This window comes from Pongo abelii, chromosome 21 (genome assembly GCF_028885655.2).
Source record: "Pongo abelii isolate AG06213 chromosome 21, NHGRI_mPonAbe1-v2.0_pri, whole genome shotgun sequence".
In the NCBI taxonomy this organism is placed as follows: domain Eukaryota; kingdom Metazoa; phylum Chordata; class Mammalia; order Primates; family Hominidae; genus Pongo; species Pongo abelii.
This window is the reverse complement of record NC_072006.2, coordinates 54,619,368-54,643,529: the sequence shown is the minus strand read 5'-3', so window position 1 is coordinate 54,643,529 and position 24,162 is coordinate 54,619,368. Positions and strand designations below refer to the sequence as shown.

At 51.0% G+C, this 24,162-nt stretch overlaps 2 long non-coding RNA genes across 3 annotated transcripts; both read right to left on the bottom strand.

The window, feature by feature from the left end:
• Nucleotides 1-5,958: 5,958 nt before the first annotated feature.
• On the bottom strand, nucleotides 5,959-12,720 carry LOC129052247 (uncharacterized). 2 transcript variants are annotated; one of them, XR_010138726.1, is made up of 3 exons: nucleotides 11,890-12,720; nucleotides 10,245-10,828; nucleotides 5,959-9,752 (listed from the first exon to the last, which is right to left on the bottom strand). It is a non-coding gene; the product is annotated as an uncharacterized LOC129052247 (long non-coding RNA). The 2 variants fall into 2 exon arrangements; XR_010138725.1 differs by having other exon boundaries at nucleotides 10,245-12,720.
• A 10,396-nt stretch (nucleotides 12,721-23,116) lies between these two features.
• Nucleotides 23,117-23,860, bottom strand: LOC134760768 (uncharacterized). Its single transcript, XR_010138724.1, has 2 exons — nucleotides 23,753-23,860; nucleotides 23,117-23,441 (listed from the first exon to the last, which is right to left on the bottom strand). It is a non-coding gene; the product is annotated as an uncharacterized LOC134760768 (long non-coding RNA).
• Nucleotides 23,861-24,162: the final 302 nt, after the last annotated feature.

Here is a 24,162-nt window from a genome sequence, read left to right as displayed (position 1 = left end):
TTGGTAAATACAAATACATGTGTACTGCAAAGTCAGGGGTTGGCAAGCTACAGCCTTTGAGCTAAACCTGACCCACCACCTGTTTTTGTAAATAAAGTTTTATTGGCACACAGTCACAGTCATTCACTGACACACAGTCTGTGGCTGTTTTCCTGCACCGCAGCACAGTTAAGTAGTTGCAATAAAGAGGGTATGGCCCACAAATCTTGAAACATTTATTATCTGGCTCTTTACAGAAACATTTTACCAACCTCAGTAGCAAGTAATAAAAAACACGTAAGTTATAATTTTGTAGTATTTTTAGAGATATAAAATAGACGAAAAATTATTTTTTAAAAAATGTCTGGCAGATCGTGTATGGCTGGAACTAAGTTAAATGCATAGAAAGTGCATTCCACTGAGTAACATGATCAAGAGTAAGACTCTGGGCCCAGATCATTAATTTTTACAAATTCTTAGCAAGTTGCTTCATGTCTCCAACCTCAGTTTTCTCATCTGTAAAACAGGGATGATGTTTAGTTCTGACCTCATAGGGTACAGGTAAAGAAGGCTCTTAGAACAGTGCCAGGCACATAGTAACTACCATGTAATTATTTGTTATTATTATCATTATTATTGCACAGAGACAGGTCTAGATCAGTGTCATGGCTGTGCTACTTCTCAGACATGAGACCCTGGACACACAGCTTCCTCTTCCCCAGCCTCAGTCTCCCTACCCATAAATTGGTGCCATAATGGTTGCCATCACCTGGAGTTGCTGTGAGGGCTCCTTGGCACAGCATCTGGCACACAGTAGGCACCCAACACAGATGAGCTGTTCCTGCCAGCATTCCCATCATTCTGACTCAAAGCCTCTGCACTGTCTGGAACTCAGTCCCACCCCTCCTCTGTAAGGCAGGCCATGACTCCGGACCCGCCGTGTACCAGCACTAACTGTTTTCTACCCAGTAATTGTTTATTTAACTGTCCTCCTAAAGTAACTCCTCAGCTATCAAAGCGCTGTTTACAAAGCCCACAATTAGCCTTCTTGGAACAACAAATAAACAGGAACCTAATTAGGCGTGTATCTCCTGGCTCAAGGCACGGCAACCCCAAGGCTTGGGCATCGCAGCTGTCATTCAAATAGACATTTGTGGGCCGTATGGATGAATGGATGTGTAGATGGATGTGAGGATGAGTGGGTGGGTGGGTGGATGAATGGATGGATAGATGTGTGGGTGGATGAGTGGATGGATGAATGGGTGGGTGGACGGTTGGATGGATGGATTGGAGGTTGGAAGGAAGGATAGGTGGATAGATGATATTTGAACCGATGGACAGATGGATGAATGGAAGGATGAATAGATCGAAGGCAGGAGGGATAGAAGAATGGGTGGATGGATGAATAGAAGGACAGGTGGAGGGAAGTCTTGATGGGTAGATGGATGGCTGAGAGTTGGATTGAAAGGATAGATGGAATAATGGAAGGACAGATGGAGAGATGTTTGGATGGTGGATGAATGTGTGGATGAGTAGGTAGGTGGATGTATGGGTAAAGGAATGAAAAGATGGACTGGTGAGTTCAGGTCAGTGGAAGGCCAGAGGGAGAGGGTGATGTGAACTGAGGCTCCAGGCTTTTTCCTGCGTCTGCTTCCTACCCTGCCCCATTCTTCACTGAGATGCTGTGTCACCACCCAGTAGAAGGGACTCTGACGGTGTGGTATCAGAACAATCCTGGGTTTGAATTCACTCCTGCCATGTTCTACCTCTGTGGCCTTGAGCAAGCCCTGTCACCCTGAGCCTTAGTCTCCTCCTCTGTAAAACGGATGTTTGTACTGTCCCCGCTTCACAGCGTGGCTAGCAGGGTGAATGGGTTAAATGCCCACGCCATGGTCCCTGCCCTACCTGTGTGAATTCCTGTTCAGTGGCTGCCCAGAGCAGGGGCTGGCATCACTTGGGGCTGGGCAATGTTGGTGGACTGCCCAGACCCTCTGTTCTGAGCTCCACCCCGATGGAGGGAACAAGCACCAGCCTGTGCTGCGGCAGTGCCCTCCCTCTGGGAGGTTCTTCCCCTGGAGAGAGGGGGCTGGCCTCTGACTGGGGAGACTTCAAATCCCGCTGTGGGGACGGGCACTGGAACAGAGCCCAGGACCTGGCTCCCCTCCCTCCCAGCTCCCTGCATTCCAGCCTCGGGGGCCTCCACTCGGTTCTCAGAGCTGGGGGTGAGAATGCCACTCAATGTCCAGCTGCCTAGATTCACATCCCTTCCTCCCACTGCCTGGCTGGTAGCCTTGGGCTGGATACTGACCACTCTGTGCCTTGGGAAATGAGAGTTCCTACCTCATAGGACTATTGTGAGGACTGAATGAGTAACGTGAAGTGTTTAGCACAGTGCCTGGCACATAGTAAGCATGGCTAGCTGCTATTATTCTTGTGTAACAGTTGTTTTCATTATGGTTGCTGGCATTATTATTATTATTTTACCTCTCCCATATCCTCTTCTTCTGGCCGAGGGAATTTGATGTTTCCCAGCAGGAGATGGCCCTCAAGCTGGGCCTTGAAGGAACAGAAAGGCTGCCAGAGGCAGAAGAAGGCACCCCACGGGAAGACTCCGCCTGGGGCAGCTCCCACAGCAGACGGCCAAGAGGTTCTGGCCAGAGGGAGGCGTGGCTCCCAGCGCAGGGGCGGGATAGAGAGAGGTGAGTCAGTGTCTGGCCCAGCCAGGCCCTCACAGCCACAGCTCTGCTTCCCATCAAGGGGCGGAGCAGCTGCGGCTCCCCTCTGGCCAGGGCTGAGGGTCTGAGTCAGCTCAAGTCAGGTAAGCAGAAGAGGATGTGGGGCTTTCCCACCCGCAGCCTGGAAGCCCGTGTGTGCAGGGCAGGGCTGCCTCCCACGGCAGGGGCAGGCAGAGGCCTCTGCGCCAGGTACAGCCTAGGTACCTCCTATTCCCGTGGCAGACCCTGGGCCCCAAATCCAGCGGGAGGCCTGGGAGCATCTTCTCTGCCTGAGTCACCGGGCTGGGCCCAGGACCCCAGCCAAGGGCTTTGCCTCTGGGAAGAAAAGAGCTTCAGAGTCCAGCAAAACCTGGGAAGCAGGGGGAAGATTCCCTAGCAGGTGCTATTTGAGCAGAGGCCTGCAGGAGGTGAGGAAGTGAGCAGCGGGCCGTGTCGGGTAATGGGTGCTCCAGGAAACCAGAACGGCAGACGCAAGGTTCTGAGGTAGAGCCTGGAGTGTCGGAGCAACAACAACGAGACTGTCGTAGGGACGAGGGCTTGGGGAGGAGGAAGAGAGAGCAGAGAGGACCTGGGGCATGTCCCACAGTGGATGGGCCACGGGAAGGACTTTGGCTTTTCCTCTAAGCAAGGTGAGAGCTGTGGGAAGTTTCCAGGCAGAGAAGAGACAAGATCTGACTTAGGTTCTCACGGCATCTCTCTGGCTGCTTGGGGGGAATGGATTGGAGGTGGAGGATTCAGGACAGAAGCCAGGAAACCAGGGAGGAGGAGACTGCAATAGTCCAGGTAAGCCACGCAGGGTCTGGACCAGGGTGGGCACTATGGAAGTGAGAGGAGAGGTGGAATTCTGGGAGTTCCTCTGCACATCAGCCAACCTGCCCTTCTTGGGGGCCTACTGTGCGTGAATTCCGTACGGCAACATGATACAGAGATCACAAAGGCTGAGCCCTTGCCCACAGTGTAGGAGACAGGAGGAAAAGGAATGCAACTGTGACGTGATCAGTGTCAGACTGAAGTGCGAATTAAGGGCAGCTACATCTCCCCAGGTTCTGTCCTAAAACTTTCTATGTAGGAGCTCAACCTAGTGAGATAAGAACTATCATAAACCCCCATTTTCCAGATAAGGAAACTGAGGCCCTCTTAGTCAAACAATATGTCTAAGTTAAGAGACTCCTCCCACTAGTAAGTGGCAAGACTGGGATTCACGACCGGGTCTGAAGGGCTGCAGGACTGACCCCGCCTGACCACCTGTGTAATCAGGGAGGGCTTCCTGCAGAGGTGAGGCTTGAGCTGGGTTCCCAGGGATGCATAGGATTCTGTCAGTGAGCAGAGGGCCTTCCAGGCCTGGGCAAGGTATGAGCCAACGTGTGTTCACACAAGCCCCACGTGGAGTTTCTCCCTCCCCTTGGCATCACAGGGAGGCTGAGAGGGAGCTGGAAAGCCTCACTTACAGTGTTAACTGATGGAATTTTATGCCGGGTCCCTGTACCTTGCAGCTACATCTAGCCCCATCCATGGCCCCAGGCTAACAAGGTCCTGAGAACAACTTTCCACAGGCCAACTCCAAGGACAATGGAAAGTCCCTTAGCCTGGGCAGCTGACAAGACACAGGCCTGGCTGGACCCAGTGGGCATCCCTCAGTACCCACCCAGCAGGGGCCCACAGGACAACCAGCCTGACGCATGGGCAGATAGACGGGTTCAACTTTGCCGTGAGTGCATCTGGAGAAGGGAGAGCTCATGAGCTCATTCATTCATTCACTCATAGATTCAACAAATTCTGATTGAGTACCGACTGTGTGCTGAGCACTGCGCTGGGCACTGAGGAGATAGAGAGAAGGACAGACCCAAATCCCTCATGGAACTGCCACTCCAACAGGGGACACAGACGAGAAACAAACAAACACACAAATAAACTCAGAAATGAGAGCATTCCATGCTACAAAGGACAGAAACAGAATGAAGGGATCAAAAATACATGGGGTGTCCCAGCACAGTGGCTCACACCTGTAATCCCAGCACTTGGAGGGCCGAGGTGGGAGGATTGTTTGAGCTCAGGAATTTGAGACCAGCCTGAGCCACATAGTGAGCTCAGTGAGTGAGTATATCCCTACTTAAAAAATATATATATATAGCTGGGCATGATGTCACACACCTGTAGTCTCAGCTATTCAGGAGGCTGAGGCAGGAGGATCACTTGAGCCTGGGAGGTGGAGGCTGAAGTGAGCTATGATTATACCACTGCACTCCAGCCTGGGTGACAGAGTGAGACCCTGTCTCAAAAAAAAAAAAAAAAGGAGAGAGGGCTTTGGTAGCATAACCTAGAGGGCCTCTGAGGAGGGTCAGTGAAGTTCAGAACTGAATGTGGAGAGCTAGAGAAGGCAATGAACTAGGGAAGAGCTAGTGCAAAGGCCCAGGGGTGGGAATGAGCTGGGCATGTTGGAGGGGCAAACACTGGCTGGTGTGCTGGAGTGGAGGAACAGGGGAATGGTGGTAAGAGGCCAAAGTGAAGGTGGTGGTCCTGGGGCAGGTCAGAACAAAGATGCCTGGTAAGTGTCTGTGTGAACACTGTGCCTTGCAGGAAAGGCGTCCATGGGCACTGGATGGGAAGCAAATAGCAGAGGCTGAAGGCAGCGGGTTTGGGAGGCTTTTTCTCTTGGTATCTTTATGTGGGAGGGGAGGCCACGGGGAGAGACTTCGGTTTGCGTTGGGTCAGCCAGACTGCAGCTGGGAGGGTCCTCAGGCCCCTACATCAGGCCTAGCTAGTTTCAACCAATTGAATCAGCAACTGGTCTTCAGCACCTCATCATAGCTTGTACTATGTGAGGGGCTGTTTATTGAGATATCTATGCACCAAGCTCTCTGCAACCCTACCAGAGGCTGCCCGATGTGCCTCTTGCCTGGGAGATACAGAAATAGAAAGTTGCAGTAGAGTGTGACAAATATTCCAGGGAAGCTCTGGATGAAGGAAGGGTCATTCAAATGGGCTTTTGAAAGATGAAGAGAGACTCACTGGAGAAAAACCAGCATTAAAAGAGCAGAAACAACTGTCTCGCTTGGTGCTGTGTCCCCAGAACCTGGCTCAGAGCCTGGTGGACAGTGGGGGCTCCATCAGTATTTGTTGACGAACGAATCAGAGCTGCCCACGCTTTGGTTATGCAAATTGGAAACTGCCTTCACGATTTTTATGCCGTCTACTGTCCACTTCTACTATTCCTTATTTAATGTGTTCTTCAAATTTACTGACGTTTTTACTTAAATAAATTTATTTTAAAAGAAAACATTTGGTGTTATCACTAAAATTGAAAAACCAAAGAATACATGCCACAAAACAAAGATAACCAGAAAAATACTTACAAAGAAAACAAAATGATGTTATTAAAGTCTACCTATTGAAAGAATAAAAAGACAAGCCACAGAGCAGGAGAAAATATTTGCAAATCACATATTTGACAAAGGCTTGACTAGTATCCAGAATATATATAAAGAACTCTCCAAATCGATTAAGAAGAAAACAATTGGGTTTTTTGTTTAACTGACATAAAGTTTGAACAGATACTACACGAAAGAAAATATACGGATGGCAAAGAAACACATACAAAGATGTTCAACATCATTAGTCATTAGGGAAATGCAAACTAACACCACAATGAGATACTATTATCACCTATTTGAATGACTAAAAGTAAAACACACATACACACAAAAAAAACTAACACCACCAAGTGTTGGTGAGAATACGAAGCAACTGACACTTTCATACATTGCTGGTAGGGATGAAAAATGGTACAGACACCTTAGAAAACAGCTCAGCAGTTTCTGATAAAGTGAAACATACACACTTGGCCACCTGGCCCAGCAATTCCACTCCTAGAAATTTACCCAAGATAAACAAAAATTTTTGTTCACATAAAAACCTGTTTGCAAATGTGCCTAGTGGCTTTATTTATAATGGCTGAGAACTGGAAACAGTCCAAATATCCCTCAGCTGGTGAATGGATGAACAAGCTTTGGTACATCCATACCCTGGAACATTATTCTGCAATAAAAAAGAACCATCTACGGATACACAAAACCGCATATATGCATCTCAAAAGCGTCATGCTGAGCAGGAAAAAAAAAATAAAACAGACTCAAATTGAGATAACACATTGTAGAATTCCACTTATATGGAATTCAAAAAAGGCAAACTTGTATAGAAACAGAAAACAGATAAGATGTAAAATTCAAAAACATGTGAAACTCATCTGTGGTGATACAAGTCGGGATCGTGGTGTCCCTAGAAGGAACATGAGTGGAGGGGAGAGAGGGCAGCTGTGGGGGTGGGGATGTCCAGTCTGCTCACTGGGGTGCCGATTACAGGCCTGGGACCAGCTGGACACCTCATTCATATGTGCTGCAGCTCTATTGGACATTTCAAAAAGTCTAGCTAGATACAATTGTGTGCCTGAGACATGAATGAGCCTGAGACCTGCTCTCTTTTTCACAAAGGGAGATTAGCAAGTATTTGGTGTTAGAGGCAAGTTAGCACCACACAGAGACTCTTCTGGATATAAAGGAAAGACTGTAAAGAATTTGCAGAGAGAATAACTCACACTATGTGACCCGAGGTGATTTTATGCTTTGCCTGTGCAGCCTATAAAATAATCTTGTGTGGTCCCCGTGATGTACATCAACCAGGAGATGCTGGAGAGTCTGAGACAGCGTGCTGGCAGCACTCTGCCAGGGGAAGGACGCGGAGGTGTCCAGGCTCGGCTCCAAAAGCAGACAAGCCTGCACTGCGCTGGAGCAGGTGAGGAATAGCTGGGTTCCACTGTGCCCTTTTCGTCTGTGTCCCTTGCCACCCAACACGAGCTCAGCACATAGTTGATCTTCACTAACTAGTCACCCCTCCAAGCTTTTGCATTGGTTGTTCCCTCTGCTAAAGATACCCCCTTTCCCATCTTGACCACCAGACTAACTCTTAAGCTCAGCACCCAGGTGCCTCCTCCTTCTTCTCCTTGGTACATGAGTGCCCCGCTTGGCGTTCGCTTTGGGGTGTCTATACACACTATTTCCTCTGCCTGGAGTATCTTCTTCCATGGGGCAGGGGTCAGTCAGCACCTTCTGTACGCAAAGGACAGAAAGCCAGTCCCAACTGTTTTCAGCCAAAAATGGGAAAGACAGTGGCTCACATAACTAGAAAGTTGAAGGTGCCTAATTTCAGGTACAGTGGGATCCAGGAGTTCAAATCCTGTCCAGCTCTGTGCTGCTTCCTCTCAGGCAGGCTTTTCCCTTGTTTTGTCCTCTTTTTCTCTAAGCGTTCACTTGCTCACTGTCCATCCAACGGAAAATGGCATCTCCTTCACAAATCATGGCCAACCCGAAAGTCCCAGGATCAAGTTTCATTGGGCAGGCTCAGTCATGTGCCCATCCCTGAACCAATCACTAGAGCAAGACCCGGTCCCATGTCCACCCCTGGAGACAGAGGCCTCTGGGCACCCCCAGCCTCATGGACTGAGAAAAGGGAAGAGGGAGTTCTTCAGTAGGAAGTCGAGGTGCTGTTACCTGAAAATGGGAGATAGATGCTGACTTGTCCACACACCCGCACCTTCTCCCAGCAAACTCTAGCTCGTCTCTGCACATTGTATGACCTCAGGCCAACCCCTTCCTCTCTCTGGGTCTCATGTTCCTCCTCCGGAAAATGGGCAGGAGGCCGTTTGAATTCCAACATTCCAGAATTCTGGGACAGCTTCCAGGACTGGAGGCTGCTCCCTAGATCCCAGGAACGTTCCAGCACTTCTGGGGACGGAAGTGGAGCATCAGCCAGAGCCCTCCCTGGCCCCTGGCCTGGGAACATGCTTAGAAGATGACAATTGGGCTCCCTTTGGCCGAAATTCCACTCCCGTGGGGGCCTTGCCAAGGAAAACAAGCCCAAGAACCAGGCATTAAAGGTGAGCATACTTGAGCATTTTAAGATGACAAATTATTTACACAGGTGTGGGAACCATCCCCTCGCACCCTGCTTTCTTTTTCTCCCTCCCCTTTCCAAATTCTTTCCCCCAAGGGTGCTGACAGACATGCCAAGGGAGGGGGTGGTTGGTCGTGGAGATCTGCCCAGAGTAAGTCCACAAACCCAGGGCAAAGTAGGAGGACAGAGAAGCCGGAAAGAGGGTGTCTGCGCGGCGGAGGCTGGTCCTCGCTCACCTGCCTTCTTGCTCTCTACCCCATTGCCTGGGGAGATACTGAGGCTGGGGTCCCAGGGATTTCATTGCTACCTGAGTCCTTGAAGAAACTCATGCCCAGGCCATCCTTTGTCCACAAGGGAGAATAAGGGACCAGAGAGGTGAAAAGCAATCCCCAGGGTCGCATAGCCAGTTAGCTGAACTTAGGGTTAGCAGGGGAAGAGGTAGAGGAAGCAATTGTTTCTTAAGCACCTAGTGTGTGCCTGACACTGTGCTGAGCTCTGGGAACACATTGTGAATGAAACAGACAAAATCCCCTGCCCTCATGGAGCTGAAAAAGATACAAACAAGATAAATAGCAAGATACCTCCAGAAATGCTTGAAGAAGAGTAAGACGGGGTGAAGAGGTGGCAGGGGTGCTGTCTAGGTTGGGGAGGTAACATTTGAGGCAAGAAAGATGAGAATGAGCCGGCCACGGGGAGATTGGAAGGAAGGACATTCCAGGCATCTGGCACTGCATGTGCAAAGGCCCTGAGGTGGGAAAGGGCTTGTTGTGTTCAAGGAACTGTCAAGGGGCCAGTGGGGCTGCAGCAAGAAGGAAAGGCAATGACTCAGGGGTAGATTCAGGTCAACAAACCCAAGGGGTAGGTATAATCATTCTGTGTTACCAAGGAGGAAACTGAAGCCCAGAGAGGGGCAGTGACTTGCCCAGGATCACAGAGCAGAGCCAGATTCCAGTACTTTTCATTGGCTCCAAACCCATGTTCCTGCGCTTTCGTGAGGTGAGAGGTTGGGAGCAGGTGCTGCGAGGGCCTTCCAGGTCTCCAGCCTGCAGCTCAACTCTAAAGATGAGAAGCATCTGGGCCAACTGGTACTTCCTGTGGGAAGAAAGCAGAGATTGATTGAGCTGCTGAGTCACAGGGGAATAACAGGCTAGGCTCCCAGGCTGCAGTGGGTTCTGCCTCAGTTTACCTATCTGTAATAAACGAGTTTCATCACACGTCTGCCTCCAGTGCTGACTTCAGAAGGGTGCTGTGAGGGTTAATTACTGCCTGGCAGCTCCAGGAGCCTTGATGAAAGGTGGCGGGAAGTGGGCCCTATTAACCTGGGCAAGTAATTACCCACGGCCTGAGGGAGGGTGCAGAGGGGTCCTAGCCTGAGTCACTTCTGGTTCTGATTCAACCCCAGGCCAGCCTCTTTCCAGGTGGGTAGGGCCCAGTGTGCCCAAATATCTGGCCATCGTCCTGGCCCCAAACCCCTCAGCACCGGGCAGGGCTGAAGCTAGGAGTGGTCACAAGCCACACAGTCCCAGGGTTCAAATCCCATCTCTGCCGCTTCTCTGGCCAGAAGACCTGGACAACACTCCTCACCTCTTGGGCCTGTTTCTTCATCCACATAATGGTGTCTTAGTCTGTTTTGTGTTGCCATAACAGAATACTACAGCCTGGGTAATTTACAAAGAACAGAGATGTATTTCTAACAGTCCTGGAGGCCAGAGAGCCGAAGATGGAGGGGCTCACTCAAGCAGGGGCCTTCTTGCTGTCATCCCATGGAGAGGGCATCCCATGGCGAGGGCATCCCATGGCGAGGGCATCCCATGGCAAGAGGTGGCACGTGAGCAGCAAGGAATGGCCAAACTCACTTTCATGACAAATCCACTCTCTCCATCATGAAGCCACTCCTGCAATAACGACACTAATCCATTCATAAGGACAGAGCTCTCAGGACCCAACCACCTCTTAAAGGCCCACATGACCTTTGGGAGACACGTTGAGACCCTGGCGATGCGGGGTGAGAACCTGGCCCCTCCCCAGGGCACTGTGGTTGTTTCTCTCATATATGCCAGATACTGCGCCTCGCAGCCACTTCGTCCCCCTGTTGCCTCAGTTGGAGGCCAAAAGTGACACATCAGGCCACAGCCACCTACGCCGTCAGCCATCTCAGCCTCCGTGACCTGAAGGGAAATGATGAAAGACTTTTCTAGAAGTAAATGATTTTTAAAACATCCCAGGAAGTGATCCCTGGCTGCCGCTGGGCCCCCAGGAGGGAGGGCAGGCCTCTTATTCCCCGTGCCCCAATCCCCACTTGGGCCCAGAACCAGGCTCTGACTGCCCCCTGTCCCCAGAAGCCCACCTCTTCCCTCTTCCTCACTCTTGTGGCTCCTGGGTCTTGATGCCACCCCCTGTCTCCCACACCCCATACGTGCACACACACACATGCACACACACACAGATGCACACACATGCACACACGCACATACACACGCCTGAGCTCTCCACCCAGCTATGAACGCACAGCCTGGTCCCCAGTGAGCCCCGGATGTTTTCCTTCTTCCAGGGTTCAGGGGACAGATACTAAGGCCAGAGCTCCCTTCCTCCTTTTACTCCCTCCCTGAGGCAACATGGTGCCCATCTCACAGGTGGGCACACTGAGACTCCGAGATGCAGATGCCCACACTCCGAGTGGCTGAGAGGCAGGGAGGGCTCACATCCTTCGGGAGGGGCAGGGGAGTCCCAGCAGCAGCCTGGGCAAAGGGCAGCCGGGGGGAGCCTGGCCTTCCATGGGGTTCCTGGGAATGAGGCTTTTTACTGTGAGCGGGCAGCTCCAGGGCCTTGGCACCCCGGGTGGGAAGAAGCCGGGCCCTTCTCAGGTGGCTGTCCCTACAGGTAGAAGTCAGGCACCAGGTGGCCACTTTCAGGAAGAGCCTGGCATTAGGAGAGCTGCTCCAGGGTGGGGGCCCCACTAAGCTCACCTCCCACCCCTCTCCCCCTCACTCACTCCCTCTGCTCCAGCCACACTGCCCTTGCTGAGCCTTCAACGAGAGGATCCCACAGCCTGGCCTTAGCACCTGCAGTTCCCTCTGCCTGGAGCACCGTTTCCCACCCCCTGCCTTTGCACGTGGGCTTCTCCTCTTTGTTGGGGCTTCTGTTCAAATGTCACCCCATCAGAGGGGACCTCCCAGGCTCTCTCCATCGCACCTTCTGCTTTATTTCCTTTGGAGCCCTGCTCACTTACTGAAATGACCTCAAATGTCTGATTCTCCTCAGCTAGAATACAGGCTCCACGAGAACAGAGGGCTTTTAACTGTCTTTCTGTTTTGTCCACTGCTGTATCTCCAGGACTTGGTAGCAGGCATGGAACACGGTGGTGCTCAATAGATGTTTGCTGACGTACTGAAGAAGTCTTGAAATATAAGATATAATTTGTATCACAGCGGGAGGGGTGGGTGTTTCAGGGGAGACGTCATCCAAAGAACTGGATGATTTCTCCAGGGTCTTAAAGCGTGTCATGAGCAGCTCGACGTCACAACAATAATAATAATATTTATTGGGCGCTTCCTGCGGTAAGCACTGTACACAGATCGTCTCAGAGTCCTTCCAGCCACTTGTGAGGTCAGGGCTGTGATTATCCCCACTTTCCAGATAAGGAAACTGTAACTTAGAGTTCCAGTTAGGGACTGCTCCAGGTCACCAGTGATTTGGTGGCAGGCCGTGGTTGAATACAAAGCCACTTCGACCCCTCTCCCACCACACTGGCCTGCCCCTATCCCTCCAGAGCCTGAAGGTTCCCTGGAAACCGCACGGTCCCTTGATCCCTGGCACAGCCAAGAGAGGTTGTGTGTCCCGCCCATCACCCCCTAGCTGGTCAGGGGCCCAGAGGGGATGATCCCTGGCTGCCGGTGGGCCCCTGGGAGGGAGGGCAGGCTTGGCAGCTGTCCTGTCCCGGGGACACCAGGCAGCCGGGAGTTTCTCTCCCCGGACTTACTGTACATGATTCAGCGCCAGCCCCAGTTGTGAAATCTGGGAATCTTGTGGGCAAGGCTGGGCCTGGGGGATGGCCGTCTGGGAAGAGGAGGCCGGGAAGGGGTTAAGGGGGGTGGCGGGGGAGGAGGGGGCAGGCGCCAGGCCAGACCAGCAGAGAGCGCACAGTTAGCACTGGACCGGCTGCCTGTGGCCGGTGTCTGACATCACAGCTGCGTCAGCCCAGCCAGCCCCAGCCCCCCACTTCCTCCTCTCCCTGGGCAGCATCCTCTGCCACCTCCCCAGCCTCACTGTCCTGTCCTGAAAACAAGCAGCATCCAGTTCCCTCCTGGAAGGAGGCAGGGTGGTCAGGGAGAGGGACTTTGCATACAGGAGGGACTTAATAAATGATAGCCGTGATGTCTTGGAGCCAGACCATAATCCTGTGAGCTAGACAGGGCAGGTAGGAAGCTATCACACTTATTTTAGGGAAGAAGAGAATCAGGGTCTGAGAAGGGAAGGGACTTGCCCAAGGTCACCCAGCTGCAGAGTCATAATGACTTGAAGTGTAAATAAAGATCGTGTTGATCTTCCTCCACTCTTCATTAGAAGGACATGTGTCTCTTGGTGCTCGGTTGGGCTGCAGTGAATGTCCCGAGGCCTGGAATTTTCTTCCTCATCTCGTTAATTTGTTAAGTCAGATTAAACCAAATGAGCATTTGTCTGACTAGAGGAACAACAAAGGATTTCATAGGGACTATTCATATATCAGTGATGACTTACAGTAGTGAATAAAATAAATTCTGCATTTGAAATGTTTTTCTTAAGAAATTGCAGAGTGAGGCCAGGCGCGGTGGCTCATGCCTGTAATCCTAGCACTTTGGGAGGCCGAGGCGGGCAGATCACTTGAGGTCAGGAGTTTAAGACCAGCCTGGCCAACATGGTGAAACCCCGTCTCTACTAAAAATACAAAAATTAGCCACCCATGGTGGCACACGCCTGCAGTCCCAGCTACCTGGGAGGCTGAGGTGGGAGAATCGCTTGAACCTGGGAGGCAGAGGTTGCAGTGAGCCAAGATCTTGCCACCACACTCCAGCCTGGGCAACAGAGCGAGACCCTATCTCAAACAAACAAACAAACAAAAATCACAGAGTGCCTACTCTGCTCCAGGCTCGTTTACATGCGTCAGGCTTAATCCTCATGGCAACTCTTCGAAGGTGGGACTATTACCCCATCTCACAGAGGAGGAAACTGAGGCACAGAGAAGCAAGTGATGCCTGAGGCCACAAAGCCAAGAAATGACAGTGGTGATGATGATGATGATGATGATGATGATGATGATAATAATAATAATAATAATAATAATAATAATAATGCTAGTTGGCCTTGATAAGCTGCTTCCTCCACGCACTGAGCATGGTATTTATAGGAGCGCACTGGCTTCTCTGAGCTTCCCAGGAGGAGAGCACTCTTACTGTCCCCATGTCACAGGTGAGAAACCAAGGCCCAGCTGGGTTACATTACTTGCTCAGATCACACAGCTAGGAAGTGGCAGAGCTGGGATTTGAAACCAGGCTGTCTGGCCTCTGTCCCTGCTCAAGCACGGTGCTGGGGCTGGACACACTGTAGGTGCTCAGGTCACTCAGGGGTGACTGAACTGGAGATGCTCAGGGCTTCAGAGGGCACCCCTCCCACAAGCTACCCCTAGCATCAGCTCAGGGCCACCCTGAACTGGCCTGGCATGGCTGGGCAAGGAAGTGCAGTTATGTCTTCCCCAGGATGCTGTTATTCCCACAGTTGCCACAGCCCTTGAGTGCACAGAACCACCATGAGGAGCTCCAGGATCCTCCCCCATTTTACAGAGCAGAAAAGCCAAGGCCCAGAGAGGGTGTGTAACTTGCCCAAGGTCACACAGCATGGTCATGTGGGCTACAGCCCCACTCCCAGCTCCTGAGCCTGCCCTCAGCTGCAGAGGCCCTGGAAGATGAATTCCAGGAAGAAGAGGGGAGCCGAAACCTGGCCCTCCCTGACCCTCCCCAGGAACAGGTTTTCCTCTCTTCCTTGCTTTTCTATCTCCTAGCTTGGAGGGACTCAGCCTCACATGAACTGGGTCACAAAGGGGGACAGGAAGGGCATTCCTGGCAGAGGAAACAGCACGGGCAAACGTGGACCGCATGTGGAGGAGGGAAGGAAGGATATCTGGTTGGGATGCTGTGGAGAGTGAGGAGCCGGGGCAGGGAGCAGGTAGAGTCAGGTAAGGGGGTCTTGAATGTCATGCTAAGGAGTTTGAGCTCTGTCCAGAGGCGATGGGAAGTCAGGAAAGCTTTAGAGCAGGGAAGGACCAGGATCACTAAACAGAGGCTGGACTATTGACATCACCTCCCCACTATCCCCCCTGCCTCTGTCCCGGCCCTGGCCCCTCCAGCCCATTCTCCACTGCAGCCAGAGGGATCCATGAAAACTGAAGTCAGACCACGTCCCTTCTATGCTCAGAACACTCCATGACTCCCATGTCCTGCAGAGAAAAAGCCAAAGTCCTTTAACAGCCCACGTGGCCCTGCAGGATCCGCCCCCCACGGCCTCTTGGCCCTCACGTCCTCCTAGTCTCTCTCCCTCGCTCATCCTGCTCCACACACTGGCCTCTTTGCTACACCCCAAACACAACAGCCACAGCCCCCACTCAGGGCCTGTGCACCGTTCCCACTGCCTGGAACACTCTCCTCTCCCCGCGGCTCCCTCCCTCACCTCCTACAGATTGTTGTCAGCTGTCACCTGCTCACCAGGCTGTCCCTGCCCCACCCATTGAAATCTCATCTCCTTTTCCTGCTTCATTTCTCTCCCTAGCACGGATCTTCTCAAATGCAATATGCAACTTGTTTATCTTGTGTATTGCCTGCTCTCTCCACAAGTGTGAACTCCATGGGGGCAGAGACCTTTGACCGTCCTATGTCCTGCCATGTCCCCCAGCGCCTGACCCACAGGAATTGCCCAATAAATATTTGTTCGGTGAATGGATTCTTTTTTTTGGCAGAATAACTTGGTGAGGACCTTCCCTGGGGATGCAGATGGAGAAGTGACCTGCCCAGGGTCACCCAGCTCACAAGTGGCAACCTCATCTGGCCCCAAAGTCTGTGATTTTTGTCTCCATTCCAGGCTGCCCCTCTAGGCATTAGGCCCCACATCAGCCACTGTACCACTGAACATGCCCACGAGGCTGCAAGCTGGGGTCTGTCCTTAGTTCTATCTTAAGCTAGAGGCTCAGAGAGGTGAGGTGACTTGTCCGAGGTCACACAGCAACTTACAGTGTGAGTTTGGCTCTTTCTGCCTCTGTATTTTGGGTACTTTGTGTTAAAGCAGCTCTGCCTCTCCCTCCTCCTTTCCTTTTTCCAACCAATGTGTTTGCAGCTGGAACATCAGGCCTGTTGTGCGTGGCCTTGACATACACCATGTCCCGGGCCTGGCCCCGCCCACCACCCTGGCTGGGCCACGAGCACAGCGCCTGGTTCCACATGCCTCAGGGATGAGCCGCAGAGAGTGTGACCAGGCCCAGCTGACACATCTCAGAGCAGATGTGGGTCTGCCTCCCACAGGCCCAGCTGGCCCCCCAACACCAGCCAAGTCTCAGCCCGTCATCGTCCCCCGGGGGTGGTGCTGGGCCTTGTGGGGCAGAGGGAAAGGTAAACCATGACCTTGAGGAGCTCAGAGACTGGGATTCTTGGGAAGCCAATTCAGGCCTAGAACCAGGGCCAAAGTCTTGGTGGTTTTAGAGGAAAAAGAGACTGGCTCGGGTTGAAAACTGTGTCACCAGGGACCAGGCAGGAATTTAAAATGAGCAGAGTGGGCTGGGGTAAGACGATAAATAGCTACTATTCCTTGGCCTCAGCAACAGAGAGACAAGAGGGAGTGGTGGGGACTGGGGCGCATGCCTTGTCTGAAGACAGTCACTTCTCAGCTGCGGCTGATGTTGGTCCCTAGAGAACAGGGCCCAATATGATCAGATGCTCCATGCCCTGATTTTCCAGAGGGAATCAAAACACAGGTTTTTATGTTGTACCCACAGATTCTTAAATATTGGCTTCATTCATTTAAAAATTCTGTGTGGGCTGAAGAAAGCCCCACAGGCTTGGGGGCCAGATTGGGCCCCTGAGGCCTCCAGTTTGCAGCCTCTGTTTGCTGCAGCTGAATGGAGCAGGCAGAGAAGGAGCAAATCTCAGCCTGACCCTGAGTCAGGAGCTACGGGTTGGGACGGTGGCCAGGACCCAGCTCCAGCAGCTCCAAGGGACGTGGAGAAGGTTTCTGTCATCTGGTCACCTCCTCCACTCCATGGAGATGATTCCCCCGCCCGCCAGCTCCAGCAGGCAGGGGGGTGAAAGGGAGCCTGGGCGGGAACTGAGGTCTCCTTTCTCACATGGGACGCAGCTGTGGATGTGTTTTTCAGGCGGATCCTAATTTCTCTCTCCCCATCCACCGTGGCTCTGCCACACCAGGAAGTGGGTGACTCTCTGTGTCCCAAGTTGTCCCCCAAAAGCCCTGCTCCATGCTCCAAGCTACCTGCTTCCACAAGCACAACTTTGAAGCTTCACCATGTCCCTTATAACCAATTTTCAGATGAAACAGGCTCAGGGAGGGAAAACATCTGGCCCAGGTCCCTACAGTCAACACACAGAGGAGCTGGACTTAAACCCAGGCATCACGCACTTGACCACTGGGCCCTCATCCCGTCTCTTCCTGGTAGAACCCAGCCCACCCTCCAAGGCTTGCTCCAGCGCTTCCTCCTGGCTTATTTAACAAGCAGCCAGGCCCTTGGCCCACTGCCAGGTATTCAGACATGAACAGATAGTGTGTCTCAGGCTCCCCTGTGCTATTTGTTGAATGAATATTTCACTCATTTTCTCCAAAGTCATGGGTCGTTGTCCATATCCAATCTGTTGTCTCAGCCTCTGACCACATGTCTGTACACTTCCCGGATGCCTCCTCCTGGATGGCCCCCAGGCATCCTCCAAATCAGTGTGCCTAAGGCAAGTTCAGCAACTTCCCCCAAACTGTCCCTCTGCCTGTCTCCCTTCTTTTGGAAGGCTACACAACTGTTCAGTGTCCAAAGCCAGAAACATGAGCATCATCCATAATGCCTCCCGCCGCCATGCCTCCAACCCAATTGGTCACCAAAGTCTGGGAGTCTCGTCCTCAACCTCCCTCAAATCCATCCACCCTCCCCTCCTCTGAGGCTGCCATGCCAGATCAATCTCATCACTTCTCACCCAGGTGGCTGCAATTCCTTGCCACCTTGCTGCTTTCCCTGCAACGATACTTCCTCTCCCGCAAATTCAGCCTCCTGCAGGAGCCTGAAAGACACCTGCTATTTTCTGCTGTTTACTGTCAGAAGCTCCCCATCACTTTCAAAGGAAGTGTAGCACCTTGGCCAGCCTTAAAGCCCCTGACCTCTCCCTTACAATTTGTATGTTCCAGCCAGCCCGAACTACCCACTTCTCCACGATGTCTTTTCTGATCTCTGAGCCTTTGCATAGGCTGTTCCTTTTTTTTTTTTTTTTCTGAGATAGGGTCTCACTCTGTTGCCTAGGCTGGAGTGCAATGGCACAATCTTGACTAACTGCAACCTCCACCTCCCGGGTTCAAGAGACTCTCCTGCCTCAACCTCTCGAGTAGCTGGGATTACAGGTGTGCACCAGCACAGCCCAGCTATTTTTTTTACTTTTAGTACAGATGGGGTTTCACCATGTTGGCCAGGCTGGTCTCAAACTCGTGACCTCAGGTGATCCGCCCGCCTTGGCCTCCCAAAGTGCTGGGATTACAGGTGTGAGCCACTGTGCCCAGCCGTGCACAGGCTGTTCCTTCTGCCTGGTGTGTTCTTCCCACTCAACGCTTTGTCTGACTACTCCATATATGCCCTTCAGGATTCAGTTTACATGTCACAAGCTTCGTAAACCTTCCCTGACCCCCTAAGTCTGGTTTAGGTATCTGCTGAGGTCCTACAGTGCTCCCCATTTCCCATCATGTGTGAGTCAAACTACAGTTATGGGAACCAGAAACCCTTCCAGATTTTGTGTTTGTTTTGGATTTTAGAGACAGCATTCTTTCCAGGCATTTTAGGCAGAAAGGATTCAACACAGGGAATTGAACACTCACAACATTGCTAGAAGGGCTGGAGAGGCACCAGCACCACACAGTAGAACTGGACCTTCAGGAAACTGCCAGCCAGTCAGGATGGTGGGGAATCAGGAGGCCACAGAGGAGCTGTAGACTTTGAGAACATATCACAGCACCATCCAGCGAGCTGGAGATGAGGAAGCCACCACCACCACCCCTACCTCTAGACTCACCAAGAGTGGTAACCGGACCCCAAGGTTGCTGCAAGAAAATCCATCCCATGACCATGCTCACCAGCAGAAAGAGAGCCCAGGAAAAAACAAGGCAGCCCCCACTTCCTGACTCTCACAGGAAGGCATCTGCCTGGCGGGACCTGCAGAGCGTTCAGAGCCCCTGCTGCAAAGGAGGCTGGGAAATGCAGCGTGTAGCCTTCCAGTCTCTGCAGCCTCTTGCTAGAAAGAGATATTAATAGGAATGGATGCTGAGGATCAGATGACCCTGAACATGAGGTCTTAGGATTCCCTATCTCAGCCCCAACACCCTGTGCGAATGGAAACCTCTGCTTACTCGTCTGTGTTCCATGATGGACTGTGGACACTTTAAAAGGCCTGGATGATGCCTTGGATATCTCAGGCTCAGCAGCATCTTGCATAGGCCCAATGCAAGACAACAGTAGTCATGTAAGAAGAAAAAGAAGAACTGACATTTATTGAGCATTTACTATGCACTGAGCACTGGGCTACATGTTTTACATACCTGTTTACATATTCACAACCCAATAGGGTAGGGATTATTGCTGTCCCTATTTATACATGAAGAAGAGAAGGCCCATAGAGGTGAAGTAAGTTTCCCAAGGTCACCCAGCCAGTACATATCAGAGATGAGATTAAAAATGCAATCTGTCTGACTTCAAGCTCCAAACACTTGCCACTTATGAGAGGCACCTTTATCTTCTCCCAGGCATCCAGAAAGGTCACAGCAATGTTGTACAATGAATGAATGAATACACAAGTGTCTTCTCCTTTAGGAAACTACCTGTCCCCATCTCAGCTGCTTTCCCTCCACTGGGCCTGGGTTCCCCTCCAAGATCAGGGCTCAGAGAGTAAAAAAAATACATAACACTGCAGTGGGACTCCTCACCTAGGGTCTGTAGGTAGCTCTTAGGCTCCGTGACCACCACTCCCATGAAGTTGCTAACATTTTGTGTCTATATCCAATTTTCTGGAGATGTGACTCAAAGTTTTCACTAAGCTTTCAAACTTCAAAAACTTGATACTGCTGCATCAGGGAGGAACACAGGAATTTTCCCGCCTCCTGACCTCAGTTCTGATCTTATGACATAGCATGCATCCACCTGTATATCCATCCAACTCACCTATCCATCCATTCATTCTCTCATCCACCATCCACGCACTCCTCCATCCTATTTCCCCATCCACTCATCCACCCATTCATCTATTCATCCACCAATCAATCTAACCATCCATCCATCTTTCCATCCATTCATCCACTTACCTATCCATCTATTCTCTTATCCACCCTCCTACCCACCAATCTATTCATTTATCTACCCATCCATTCTCCTATCCATCCACCCACCCATCCATCCATCTATCCACCTACCCATCCATCTAGTCTATTATCCACTCTCCCACCTACCAATCCATTCATTTTTCTACCTATCCATTCTCCCATCCATCCATCCAACCATCCATCCATCTATCCATCCACCTACCCATCCATCTATTCTATTATCCACCCTCCTACCCACCAATCCATTCATCTACCTATCCATTCTCCTATCCACCCACCCACCCACCCATCCATTCATCTATCCATTTACCCATTCTTCTGTCCACTCACTCATCCATCCACCCACTCTTTCATCTATCCATCCAACCATTTGCCTATCCATACACCCATCCATTCACTCATGGAATCACCAATCCATCTACCCATTTATCCCTTTATCTGTTTATTCATCTAGCCATCTATTAAGTCATCCATCATTTTATGTATTAATTCATTCAATTATATATTTATCTATCCATTCATCCATTAATAATTCACAGTATCCAACAATGAAATCACCCACACCATCCATCACACAATTTAAAATCCAGCACTCGTTTATTTATTCAACCATCCATCATCCATCTCTCCATTTATCCACTAATTTCTTCATTCATGTGTTCACTCATCCATTAATTCAATTGTTAATTATCTCATTCATTGATTCATCTAGTCTTTCATTGATCTATTTCTTCATCCATTTTATCCATTCATAAACATTCCCTTATCTCCACACATGTACCTAGCCATTAAATGATCCATTTGACTATCCACCCATCCATCAAGTCATCACTCATCCTTTCACCCATTAAATGCTCCATCCACCCATTCTGTTCTCTATACCAGAACCAAGAAGTGAATCACAACTGGCCCTGCCCTTGAGAAGCTCACAATCAAGTGATGGAAACAGACAGCTACAACCCAAGGTGGAAAATATTCAGAGGTCAAAGGGAGCTCCAGGCAGGTGCCTTCACAGAAGGGGACTCAGGTCCTTCTGGGGATTCATAGAAGGCTCCTTGGAGGAAGCAGCATCCAAACAGGACTCATGAAGTCAGAAAAACAGTGAACAAACTCCCTTAGATATCCCAGAGGGTAACTCACAGGACCTAACCACCTAGATGCTCATTGAGCTCTTTGGAGCATCCAAGACTGAGAACACCTGTGGCAAATGTTCACCCAGGAATTCCCAAACCCAGTGGATAATGGAACACTTTCCCCCTTGTCACTCCTATTAGCACCCCCAGAGACTCTGTGTCCCTCATATCTGTGTCCTCAGAATGGATAAATGATAAAATAGATTTGGGAAATGCTAGTCTGGTCCAAACTTCTTGTTTCCACAAAGAAGAAAACAAAGTTCCACAAAACATCTCTGACCTCAAAAATTGTGTTCATCTGTAGATAAGATGCAATGCACAATATATGCCCAAAGACTCCATGTTTTTTCTTCAGACGGAGTCTTGCTCTGTCAGCAGGCTGGAGTGCAGTGGTGCGATCTCGGCTCACTGCAACCTCCGCCTCCCGGGTTCAAGAGATTCTCCTGCCTCAGCCTCCCAAGTAGCTGGGACTACAGGTGCGCGCCACTATGCCCAGCTAATTTTTTGTGTTTTAGTAGAGACGGGGTTTCACCATATTGGCCAGGATGGTCTCGATCTCCTGACTTCGTGATCCGCCCTCCTTGGCCTCCCAAAGTGCTGGGATTACCGGTGTCAGCCACCGTGACCAGCCTCCATTTTTTTTTTAACCTGCAGAGCTGAGCACAGTGTGTGGCACACAGTAGGTGCCCAATAAGTATTTATCAAAAGAATGTGGCCCTTGTTGAAGGAGTCATTCCAAAATGGCCTTGGCTTTTAAGCTCTCCCTACTCCGCAGTGACCCCTGTGTGGCCTTAGCCAATGCCACAACTCCCAGCCTCAGTTTTTCTGTCTGGGAAATGGGCAATAAGGTCATCTCAGCAAAGATTGATGCAGGAAGCACATGCTTAGACTCGACTTTGGTTGCAGGCTTTGTCTTAGGATGTAGCTCACCGCTACTTTCTCACCCTGGCTAGTTGGGCTTCTAGCCAGCGATGAAGACCTAGAGGCATCTGAGCCACACTGAACCTTCGAGGTCGAGGCTGGTACCTGGAAACCGCCTGAGTAATCCCACTGTGTTCCTGCCCAGCCTGATGGGGCATGAACTGGAAATTCCCTATAATATTTTCTCATTAAATGATTCCTCCCCTCCTCCTGCTTTTTCCTCCTGCCTCCCACTCTCCCTTACCCAGCTCCCAAAGCGCCTGCAGTAATCTCTGCAAAGGAGTCTGACTGGTTTGGGGAGGGCTGGGCGGCCACTTCTTCCTGCCGCCCACCCGCCCACACGCTGCCGGAGCCCAGGCCTCCACCTGCCGGGGTGTGTGGGCTGTGCAGTTCTAGAACACGGCGCCGAATGCCTACGCAAGATAAAGGGACCACTAGCGCCGCCTCAGCCCAGGCCCAGCCCTTGTGCAACCCAGATCTTTGCTGCACAGAGACAGCCACGGGGATGAGCGGATATGCTTATCTGATGGGGCCACGAGGCCTCCAGATGATTCCAGGGGCTGTTTTTTCTTAATCCGGCTTTGGGCTCCTCACTGCCATGCAAATGTGCCCGCTCTTCCCCCATTTGGGCATGTCCTCATCCTCCTTCCAGTCAGTCAACACTTATTAGGCACTTCCTGTGTACCCAGCCCTGTGCTGAGTGCTGGGGACACAGAGGTAAATATGACAAAGTCCTCGCCCCATGGAACTCACAGTCTGAGGGGGACAGGGCAGATACATAAAAAAAGAGAATGGTCACAGGAACGTGGGTAACTCTCAAAATCACAATGTTGAGAAAAAGATGCCCAGTAAAGAATACACCGCATGATTCCATTTACAGAAAATTGTAGAGAACGCAAACTAATCCACGGCCACAGAAAGCAGATCAGCCACAGTCGGCAGGCGATGGGAGTGTGGATGGGGGGCCGGGAGGGATGAATGACAAAAGGACATAAGGACACCCTTGGGGGCGATGGATATGTCTGCCGTCTTGATTGTGCTGGTGGTTTCGGAAGTGTGTGCATATGTCCAAACTCATCCACAGGAACACTGGAGTATGCGCAGTTTATCGTGTGTTTGTTACACCCCAGTAAATCTGTTGAGAAGAAAAAAAGGGAGATAATTGAGAGGCAGTGTGAGCAGTGCAGCAACAGTGAAACTCAGGAAGGTCATTGGAGGTGGATGGAGAGGGTAGTCAGGGAAGGCTTCCTGGAGAAGGCAACTGTTGAGCAAAGTTTTGGAAATGAAAACAAGTCACATAAGGAATGAAGAAAAGAGAGTGGTGTTAGATTCCAGATGGCCTGAGCTCAAATCCTGACTCCTGTGGATTCACAAAAAGCTGTGTGTCTTTAACTTCAGCTCTCTGAGACTCAGTTTCCTCAACTGTAAAATGGATCTCCTATTTACCTGATAGGACTGGTGGGAGATTGAAATTATGGAAAGCCCTCCGCCCAGCATCCAATGCTCACAGCATCTGCAAACGCCCTGAGGCAGGAGAGGAACAACAGGGAGGAAGTCTGTGGTTGCAGCAGAGAGAGGAAGGGGAGAATCAGGGGGTGGGAGGGAAGGCCCCAGGGACCAGGGCTACAGGATGTGTGGCCATGGTGAGGGCTGGAGCTGTCTCTTAGCACTAGGGAGCCAAGAGAGGGCTGGATAAATGCAAGAGAATTTTATCAACAAAGTTGTCCTTTTAATGAGGTCACTCTGATTATTACAAAAAACAATTTTACAGTCGGGAAAACTGAGGCTTGAGCTGAGGATTGTTCCGAGGTCCTGTGGAATCACAGAGCTAGAAGGGAAGTGGTCTCCGGTCCGCC